Source organism: Pungitius pungitius, chromosome 12 (genome assembly GCF_949316345.1).
Source record: "Pungitius pungitius chromosome 12, fPunPun2.1, whole genome shotgun sequence".
NCBI classification, from domain to species: domain Eukaryota; kingdom Metazoa; phylum Chordata; class Actinopteri; order Perciformes; family Gasterosteidae; genus Pungitius; species Pungitius pungitius.
Genome location: NC_084911.1, coordinates 8306276 through 8317372, shown reverse-complemented (window position 1 = coordinate 8317372; position 11097 = coordinate 8306276). Strand labels below are relative to the sequence as shown.

General features: G+C 42.5%; 1 long non-coding RNA gene across 1 annotated transcript; it reads left to right on the top strand.

Moving 5' to 3' along the window:
- Positions 1-9240: 9240 nt before the first annotated feature.
- On the top strand, positions 9241-11097 carry LOC134132970 (uncharacterized). Its single transcript, XR_009957127.1, has 2 exons — positions 9241-9621; positions 10298-11097. It is a non-coding gene; the product is annotated as an uncharacterized LOC134132970 (long non-coding RNA).

Genomic DNA, 11097 nt, shown 5'->3' with positions numbered 1-11097 from the left:
AATTTGGCAACTGGTTCCTGACAGCCTTGGGGTCAAAAGTTATTAAAATCAAGAGTTTTCATAAAACCACCTGGGCGTGAGCTTGCGTGCAGTTTGGACAATTTTGGACGATTTTTTTCCAAAATGTAAAATGGTATAACTCCAAGGAACATTGATATTTCTGGCTATAAATGTATATTCATGATGCTTGTGTAGGCCTTTAAGTAATGCCATGCAGTGATTTTCGAAAAAGTATAGCGCCACCTATTGGCTTAGGTCAATGCAAAGTTTGTACATTTACATGTCCATTTCCCAGCCCTTTAATCTGATCAACTTCAAATCTGGGAATATAAGACGTAAGACTGTGACGATGGCTCACAGTGAGAATTGGGAGTTTTGGACCAACTTTGTGGCTGTGACGTCGCCATATTCGCATGAAAGTTCAAGCACATCTTCTGAGCCTCGGCACACTCCAAAACTCTTGAAAACCTCTGTGAGTATCCTACGTGATGACCTTTACAGACCTGATGTGCAGTTTTGGATCAAAAGTGAAAAATTGCCTCCATTGCGCCCCCTGGAAGATTTTGACGAAGCCCCGCCCGCACCCTGTTTGACCGACAAGTCCGCTGATTTTTTACCAAATGTATTAAAGGGAGACTTAAAAAAGTCTCTGAGGAATTTTCTCTAAAACAAACAGGAAGGCAGTTATAATTTTTTTAGTGTGAATATTTCCTGTATTTTTGGCGGAGAGTGACCGATCCTATTTCAGTGAGTTTTCGAATTCTCAAACCCATCAGAAGGTTTAGCTCTCCTGGTAAGAAACCGCCCCCCCGATCCTATGGTCGTGAGATCGTGTCCCGGCGAAATAATTTTTTTTTTTTTCCTCCTCTTTTTAAACGCGTGTCTTCTGATCTAACGAACAAAATGATTCAGTTTACTCTCCTTGCTGAGGTTATGGACTTTGTACACTTAAGAGCAGGTATGTCAAACTCGTTTCAGTTTAAGGCCAGAAACTGCTCCGTGGCCGCGCATACAGCTGACAGAAGAAGGTAAGGCTGATGCAGGACAGCTGGCTCACGGCGCAGCCGTTTGGCAGCGTGTCGCGGGTTTGACATATCTAACCTAGACAAATAACACGGACAGTTCAATATATTTACATCTGGATTTAAATACACGTATTCTGCAACATACGGGTGGAGATGCAAACACGTTTGGTGATGTAAATAGATGTTACGGGGAAATTTTAAGTTAAAGAACTTCATCACCCAGAATTCCCTATTCTTGGTTGACGGACATGCGCAGACTACGTGCGCACAGCCGCGCACGTAGTCTGCGCATGTTCCGGTTTTGTGTTGAACAGGCAAAGTATCACCGCTCCGTATTTTAAACTGCTAACTACACACCTATACTTCAGGAACTATTACTACTATGTGGATGTAAGCAAAGTGTTCTCATTCCCTCTTGGATGTGTGCAGCCAGTGAGGTACGTTTTGTTTAAGGGCTTGTTATATCTGCTCGACGGCACGGACAGCTAACTGGGATAGCGAGTGGAGCTAGCGGCTGCCGGATGGAGCAGCCAGTCAGCCAGCTTGCTAACTACACACCGGTGCTTACGTCCACATGTACTCAACGAAGTGGAAACGCCTTTGACGGTGAGTGATTACGTTTTCCTTGTGCGTTCTCCAGTCTCACCCAGCATACGTCTTTTAGCTAAGCTAACTACGGTAGCTTTACAGCGTCAAAAGACACCTCTTCACGCTATTAACGCCACTTTGTTTACGTTTCCGTGTGCCCTAAATAACTTGGCCCGATTGAATCACTTTATTTACACACTGAGTAGAACCGTGCTCGCAGCAGCTAACTAACTACTTTGTTGTTTAAAAGCGTCAGCTAAATGACACGTAATGTAATGTGCGTCTTCAATGCTTTTCAATATGTTATATATTCATTTCCTTCACAATGAGCATGAATCTAACATTAAATGATATGATTCATATGCCCCTCATTCCAATGAAATAATATACACACGTCAAGCTCATTATGGAGTTGAAACAACAAATTACTAAACTGTAAACAGTTAATATAAGAGAAAAAAATATTGTAATCAAGATAAATGTTTTTCAAAATGTGTGATTAACTAGTTAATTGTCTATAATCTGTTGACAGCCCTAATCGTATTCTGATAATACACCAAATACTACTGTAACTCTCTGCTGGCAGGTCTCCCTGCTGCCGCCATTCGACCACTGCAGCTCATCCAGAATGCAGCAGCTCGACTGGTCTTCAACCTTCCAAAATACTCCCACACCACTTCTCCGCTCTCTTCTTTGGATACGAGTGGCTGCCCGCATGCAGTTCAAAGCATTGGTACTGACGGACCACGCTGTGAATGGATCGGGAGCAGTCTACATCCGGGACATGGTGAAACCCTGCATCCCAACCCACGCACTCCGATCTGCATCTGGCAAGCTGCTTGTTCCTCCCTCACTGAGAGAAAAGCACTCGACGAGATGGCGACTCTTTGCTGTCCTGCTCCCAGATGGTGGAATGAGCTCTCTGATGACATCAGGACCGCAGAGAGCCTCTACATCTTCCGTCGAAAACTCAAGACACACCTTTTTAGACTCTACCTTGACTAAAACACTAGCAAACCGTAGCACTAACAAATGGTAGCACTTAAATTGTACTTATAATGCCACTTATCTTTAACATGTTTTGGGCGGTGATTTATTCAGTCATGTTTAGTCATATTTTGTTTTTTTTACTTGTCAATATGGTTTGGTACATGCCGAGTTAATCAATACACATTCTAAAGTGCAACGTCCATATGTGAATAAGAGTTGTATACGTTTATCATAGTCAACATGGTGTGGAAATATCCCTTATGTAGTTGGTCAATAGGAACTATAGTAGGCAGAAATAACAGCTAAGGTAATTACAGGTGGATATTTCTGGGAATTAACCTTGATTGAGACTGCATCTATGATATCTAAGATATACAGGACAAGAAAAATGCACTGGATGTGTATATGTGTTGAATCAATTATACAGACGCAAACTGGAGAACGAGACAAGTGTTGCTGTGATACTTATTGTGGTCATCGTGCCCGAGACCCGTAACAATTACTCCGCAGGTCTTTTGCAGCGGGGCAACAGCCCGGCGTCGGTGGATTCCGTTCGCGAGGCCGCAGATTCAGGTTTGAATGGAAGCCCCGAGAGTGATTTGTTTAGTCTCTTTAGTCTTTTTTGACCCGCGAGCCCGGCCGACCGCCGCCCCACCCCGACGTGCGAGAATAGGCGAAGGCCCGTTCATCGCTGCTTGCAGCTTTAATTATTATTATTTAGGGCCTGAGCCGACTGAAAGTCGGGCGAAAGCCCTATTGAAATTGCAAGAATTATTATTATTATTATTATTTCGCCACTTCGAACGCACTTTCGGGGACTTCATCATGTTCAAAAACTCTTGAATTTTTGCACGCGCATCAGAAGTGCGCAAAATTGACGTATGATTCGGGTCCCGCAATTAGAGGAGAAGAAAAAGAACTCTCTAGCGCCCCCCAAAGTGGCCGCAATGTTAATTATTTTTTTTACTTTCACCGATCGACTTGGAACCTTTTCACACAGGTTCTCTTGGATGTGCTGTACACAAAAAAAATTATGGTATGCAAATGCGCCTACCGTTTTATGGCCGCCATTTTGAATTTTGTGAAAAACACGTTTTTGCGAACTCCTCCCAGACGCTTGGTCCGATTCTTACGAAATCTTCGGCAAAATGATCGTTGGCTCGATGCGATCAAAAGTTATTGAAAGAATGTTGATATCTCATTTTTCAATAAAGTTATGGACCAATGAAGTTTATAGGTTTGTGTCCTGAAAATTCAAAGGCCTATAACTTTTTTTTTTTCTAACCGTCATTTTCACCAAATTTTGAGGACATGTTCACAATGAGTCCTAGAACATCCCCAAATTTTCCCAGAATATTTGAACATTAGGGGGCGCTGTGGTGATTCTGTGTATTTTTGGCCATTTCCTTCAATTTTTGCATTTACAAACGAACGAACTCCTCCGAGAGTTTAAATCCGATCCATTTCAAAATCTGGCAACTGGTTCCTGACACCCTTGGGGTCAAAAGTTATTAAAATCAAGAGTTTTCATAAAACTACCTGGGCGTGAGCGTGCGTGCAGTTTGGACAATTTTGGACGATTTTTTTCCAGAACGGAAAATGGTATAACTCCAAGGAACATTGATATTTCTGGCTATAAATGTATATTCATGATGCTTGTGTAGGCCTTTAAGTAATGCCATGCAGTGATTTTCGAAAAAGTATAGCGCCACCTATTGGCTTAGGTCAATGCAAAGTTTCTACATTTACATGTCCATTTCCTAGCCCTTTAATCTGATCAACTTCAAATCTGGGAATATAAGACGTTAGACTGTGACGATGGCTCACAGTGAGAATTGGGAGTTTTGGACCAACTTTGTGGCTGTGACGTCGCCATATTTGCATGAAAGTTCAAGCACATCTTCTGAGCCTCGGCACACTCCAAAACTCTTGAAAACCTCTGTGAGTATCCTACGTGATGACCTTTACAGACCTGATGTGCAGTTTTGGATCAAAAGGGAAAAATTGCCTCCATTGCGCCCCCTGGAAGATTTTGACGACGCCCCGCCCGCACCCTGTTTGACTGACAAGTCCGCTGATTTTTTACCAAATGTATTAAAGGGAGACTTAAAAAAGTCTCTGAGGAATTTTCTCTAAAACAAACAGGAAGGCAGTTATAATTTTTATAGTGTGAATATTACCTGTATTTTTGGCGGAGAGTGACCAATCCTATTTCAATGACTTTTCGAATTCTAAAATCCATCTGGAAGAATAGCTCAGTGAGTAAAGTGTTGGCCCCCCGACGCTATGGTCGTGGGATCGACTCCCGACGAAATTATTTTATTTTCTTCTTTTTTTAAACGTGTGTCCGGCTGATCTAACGGACAAAATGATTCAGTTTACTCTCCTTGCTGAGGTTATGGACTTTGTACACTTAAGAGCAGGTATGTCAAACTCGTTTCAGTTTAAGGCCAGAAACTGCTCCGTGGCCGCGCATACAGCTGACAGAAGAAGGTAAGGCTGATGCAGGACAGCTGGCTCACGGCGCAGCCGTTTGGCAGCGTGTCGCGGGTTTGACATATCTAACCTAGACAAATAACACGGACAGTTCAATATATTTACATCTGGATTTAAATACACGTATTCTGCAACATACGGGTGGAGATGCAAACACGTTTGGTGATGTAAATAGATGTTACGGGGAAATTTTAAGTTAAAGAACTTCATCACCCAGAATTCCCTATTCTTGGTTGACGGACATGCGCAGACTACGTGCGCACAGCCGCGCACGTAGTCTGCGCATGTTCCGGTTTTGTGTTGAACAGGCAAAGTATCACCGCTCCGTATTTTAAACTGCTAACTACACACCTATACTTCAGGAACTATTACTACTATGTGGATGTAAGCAAAGTGTTCTCATTCCCTCTTGGATGTGTGCAGCCAGTGAGGTACGTTTTGTTTAAGGGCTTGTTATATCTGCTCGACGGCACGGACAGCTAACTGGGATAGCGAGTGGAGCTAGCGGCTGCCGGATGGAGCAGCCAGTCAGCCAGCTTGCTAACTACACACCGGTGCTTACGTCCACATGTACTCAACGAAGTGGAAACGCCTTTGACGGTGAGTGATTACGTTTTCCTTGTGCGTTCTCCAGTCTTACCCAGCATACGTCTTTTAGCTAAGCTAACTACGGTAGCTTTACAGCGTCAAAAGACACCTCTTCACGCTATTAACGCCACTTTGTTTACGTTTCCGTGTGCCCTAAATAACTTGGCCCGATTGAATCACTTTATTTACACACTGAGTAGAACCGTGCTCGCAGCAGCTAACTAACTACTTTGTTGTTTAAAAGCGTCAGCTAAATGACACGTAATGTAATGTGCGTCTTCAATGCTTTTCAATATGTTATATATTCATTTCCTTCACAATGAGCATGAATCTAACATTAAATGATATGATTCATATGCCCCTCATTCCAATGAAATAATATACACACGTCAAGCTCATTATGGAGTTGAAACAACAAATTACTAAACTGTAAACAGTTAATATAAGAGAAAAAAATATTGTAATCAAGATAAATGTTTTTCAAAATGTGTGATTAACTAGTTAATTGTCTATAATCTGTTGACAGCCCTAATCGTATTCTGATAATACACCAAATACTACTGTAACTCTCTGCTGGCAGGTCTCCCTGCTGCCGCCATTCGACCACTGCAGCTCATCCAGAATGCAGCAGCTCGACTGGTCTTCAACCTTCCAAAATACTCCCACACCACTTCTCCGCTCTCTTCTTTGGATACGAGTGGCTGCCCGCATGCAGTTCAAAGCATTGGTACTGACGGACCACGCTGTGAATGGATCGGGAGCAGTCTACATCCGGGACATGGTGAAACCCTGCATCCCAACCCACGCACTCCGATCTGCATCTGGCAAGCTGCTTGTTCCTCCCTCACTGAGAGAAAAGCACTCGACGAGATGGCGACTCTTTGCTGTCCTGCTCCCAGATGGTGGAATGAGCTCTCTGATGACATCAGGACCGCAGAGAGCCTCTACATCTTCCGTCGAAAACTCAAGACACACCTTTTTAGACTCTACCTTGACTAAAACACTAGCAAACCGTAGCACTAACAAATGGTAGCACTTAAATTGTACTTATAATGCCACTTATCTTTAACATGTTTTGGGCGGTGATTTATTCAGTCATGTTTAGTCATATTTTGTTTTTTTTACTTGTCAATATGGTTTGGTACATGCCGAGTTAATCAATACACATTCTAAAGTGCAACGTCCATATGTGAATAAGAGTTGTATACGTTTATCATAGTCAACATGGTGTGGAAATATCCCTTATGTAGTTGGTCAATAGGAACTATAGTAGGCAGAAATAACAGCTAAGGTAATTACAGGTGGATATTTCTGGGAATTAACCTTGATTGAGACTGCATCTATGATATCTAAGATATACAGGACAAGAAAAATGCACTGGATGTGTATATGTGTTGAATCAATTATACAGACGCAAACTGGAGAACGAGACAAGTGTTGCTGTGATACTTATTGTGGTCATCGTGCCCGAGACCCGTAACAATTACTCCGCAGGTCTTTTGCAGCGGGGCAACAGCCCGGCGTCGGTGGATTCCGTTCGCGAGGCCGCAGATTCAGGTTTGAATGGAAGCCCCGAGAGTGATTTGTTTAGTCTCTTTAGTCTTTTTTGACCCGCGAGCCCGGCCGACCGCCGCCCCACCCCGACGTGCGAGAATAGGCGAAGGCCCGTTCATCGCTGCTTGCAGCTTTAATTAGGGCCTGAGCCGACTGCAAGTCGGGCGAAAGCCCTATTGAAATTGCAAGAATTTTTCTTTTTCTTTTTCTTATTATTTCGCCACTTCGAACGCACTTTTGGGGACTTTATCATGTTCAAAAACTCTTGAATTTTTGCACGCGCATCAGAAGTGCGCAAAATTGATGTATGATTTGGGTCCCGCAATTAGAGGAGAGAAAAAAGAACTCTCTAGCGCCCCCCAAAGTGGCCGCAATGTTAATTTTTTTTTTTACTTTTACCGATCGACTTGGAACCTTTTCACACAGGTTCTCTTGGATGTGCTGTACACAAAAAAAATTATGGTATGCAAATGCGCCTACCGTTTTATGGCCGCCATTTTGAATTTTGTGAAAAACACGTTTTTGCGAACTCCTCCCAGACGCTTGGTCCGATTCTTACGAAATCTTCGGCAAAATGATCGTTGGCTCGATGCGATCAAAAGTTATTGAAAGAATGTTGATATCTCATTTTTCAATAAAGTTATGGACCAATGAAGTTTGTAGGTTTGTGTCCTGAAAGTTCAAAGGCCTATAACTTTTTTTTTTCCAACCCCCATTTTCACCAAATTTTGAGGACATGTTCACATTGAGTCCTAGAACATCCCCAAATTTTCCCAGAATATTTGAACATTAGGGGGCGCTGTGGTGATTCTGTGTATTTTTGGCAATTTCCTTCAATTTTTGCATTTACAAACGAACGAACTCCTCCGAGAGTTTAAATCCGATCCATTTCAAAATTTGGCAACTGGTTCCTGACACCCTTGGGGTCAAAAGTTATTAAAATCAAGAGTTTTCATAAAACTACCTGGGCGTGAGCTTGCGTGCAGTTTGGACAATTTTGGAAGATTTTTTTCCAAAATGTAAAATGGTATAACTCCAAGGAACATTGATATTTCTGGCTATAAATGTATATTCATGATGCTTGTGTAGGCCTTTAAGTAATGCCATGCAGTGATTTTCGAAAAAGTATAGCGCCACCTATTGGCTTAGGTCAATGCAAAGTTTCTACATTTACATGTCCATTTCCTAGCCCTTTAATCTCATCAACTTCAAATCTGGGAATATAAGACGTAAGACTGTGACGATGGCTCACAGTGAGAATTGGGAGTTTTGGACCAACTTTGTGGCTGTGACGTCGCCATATTCGCATGAAAGTTCAAGCACATCTTCTGAGCCTCGGCACACTCCAAAACTCTTGAAAACCTCTGTGAGTATCCTACGTGATGACCTTTACAGACCTGATGTGCAGTTTTGGATCAAAAGTGAACAATTGCCTCCATTGCGCCCCCTGGAAGATTTTGACGAAGCCCCGCCCGCATCCTGTTTGACCGACAAGTCCGCTGATTTTTTACCAAATGTATTAAAGGGAGACTTAAAAAAGTCTCTGAGGAATTTTCTCTAAAACAAACAGGAAGGCAGTTATAATTTTTTTAGTGTGAATATTTCCTGTATTTTTGGCGGAGAGTGACCAATCCTATTTCTGTGAGTTTTCGAATTCTCAAATCCATCTGAAAGAATAGCTCAGTGAGTAAGGTGTTGGCCCCCCGATGCTATGGTCGTGGGATCGACTCCCGACGAAATTATTTTTTTTTCCTCCTCTTTTTAAACGCGTGTCGTCTGATCTAACGAACAAAATGATTCAGTTTACGCTCCTTGCTGATGTGTTTGACTTAAACAACTACACTTAAGAGCAGGTTTGTGAAAATCGTTTCAGTTTAAGGACAGAAGCTGCTCCGTGGCACATGAACAGAATGAAACAGCAGACTGAGGCACTCAGCTGGCGGACCGGGCAGCTGGTTGCGAGTTACGACACATCTAACCTGGACAAATAACACGGACAGTTCAATATATTTACATCTGGATTTAAATAGACGTATTCTGCAACATACGTCATGGTGATGTTACTAGAGAAAATGGTGCGGCCCCTTTAAGAGCTACACGCACGGGCTACGGAGGGGGAGAGCGCATGAGGAAGTTGTGTTGTTGTTGTGATGACGGAGTGGATGTAGCGGCCGGAGAATTGTCTGTACTGTAACTTTGTTACTCAGTGTTAGATTAATAAATCCTCAAAGAAAGTAAAGCGGACTTTTATTCACCAACCCCGGGACGAAGGGAATTAACCCCAAAGTTTACTTAGCCGACAGTACTTTGGCCCTGGAGCAGACAGCAACGCCTCCCCCTGCAAACTCCGACTACGGTCAGAGACGGACCGGCAGGAAAGGTGAACACAAGGCTAACGAAGTTAATTGTCAACATTAATGTGCCTGTCATGGTATGAGGCCAGACGTGAGTTGTGTTCTACATTCAAGAGGGTTTTTATTTAGCACTGAACAATAACAACCAGCATACGTCTTTTAGCTAAGCTAACTACGGTAGCTTCACGGGGATAAAAGACCCCTCTTCACTCTATCAGCGCCACTTTGTTTACGTTTCCGTGTGCCCTAAATAACTTGGCCCGATTGAATCACTTTATTTACACACTTTGAGTAGAACCGTGCTCGCAGCAGCTAACTTAACTACTTTGTTGTTTAACTTCATTGTCTATAATCTCCCCGCAGCGTGCAGCCGGGCGCAGCTAAATGACACGTAATGTATTGTGCGTCTTCAATGCTTTTCAATATGTTATATATTTATTGCCTTCACAATGAGCATGAATCTAACATTAAATGATATGATTAATATGCCCCTCATTCCAATGAAATAATATACACACGTCAAGCTCATTATGGAGTTGAAACGACAAATTACTAAACTGTAAACAGTTAATATAAGAGAAAAAAATATTGTAATCAAGATAAATGTTTTCAAAACGTGTGATTAACTAGTCAATTGTCTATAATCTGTTGACAGCCATAATCGTATTCTGATAATACACGTTGGTGCTCAAATATTTTCAGATGGCCCGTGCAAAGTCATGCCACCAGTCTGAGGACATCACTGGGAATGGCACATGGGACACGTGGCTTTCAACTCCAGCGAGGTGGGAAAGCATTTCTTTATGTATATTTTGTTCTGTCTGCATAATTGTAAAAGACTTCTTCCCGCATTAGTACAACAGCATTCCATATCGTGTGACTGTCGATGGATGTAATAATTTGGCCTTCTTTTTTTCTTCCACCACACGGCACGGGTGGGCTTAACCGCGGGCAATCGTGGCAAAGACCCAAGTCGACTGGACCACAGCGGAAAATGATCCTTCCAGAGAAGAAGTTATTTACTTCTACAACGAATGGAAGAGTTACAACTTCCTGATGACAGCTCGCCGCTCATCCTTCTGGGCAACTTGAACATCCGACAGAACTTATGTGACCTACTGCGTTTATTTTCTCCTTTAGCTCTCACTAACTCTAACTTGCCCCAGCACCTGTTGTGATTTATTCTAGCGCTTCCACAATTGAATTTTGCTTGGTATTTCATCTAACTTGCCCCAGCACCTGTTGTGATTTATTCTAGCGCTTCCACAATTGAATTTTGCTTGTTATTTTATCTAACTTGCCCCAGCACCTGTTGTGATTAATTCTCTCTCACGGTGTCAAGTGTGTACCTTGATCTTTTTTTTGCTCATTGCAGCCCTTCTCTGCAAGGAGTGCTAACAATGCATGGTGCTGTTCATTAAGCAACTGGGTAAAGAGCTTGTAATGCCACATATGAAAAAGCTCATAAGCTCATTTATAATAAAATAATATATATAATCTTG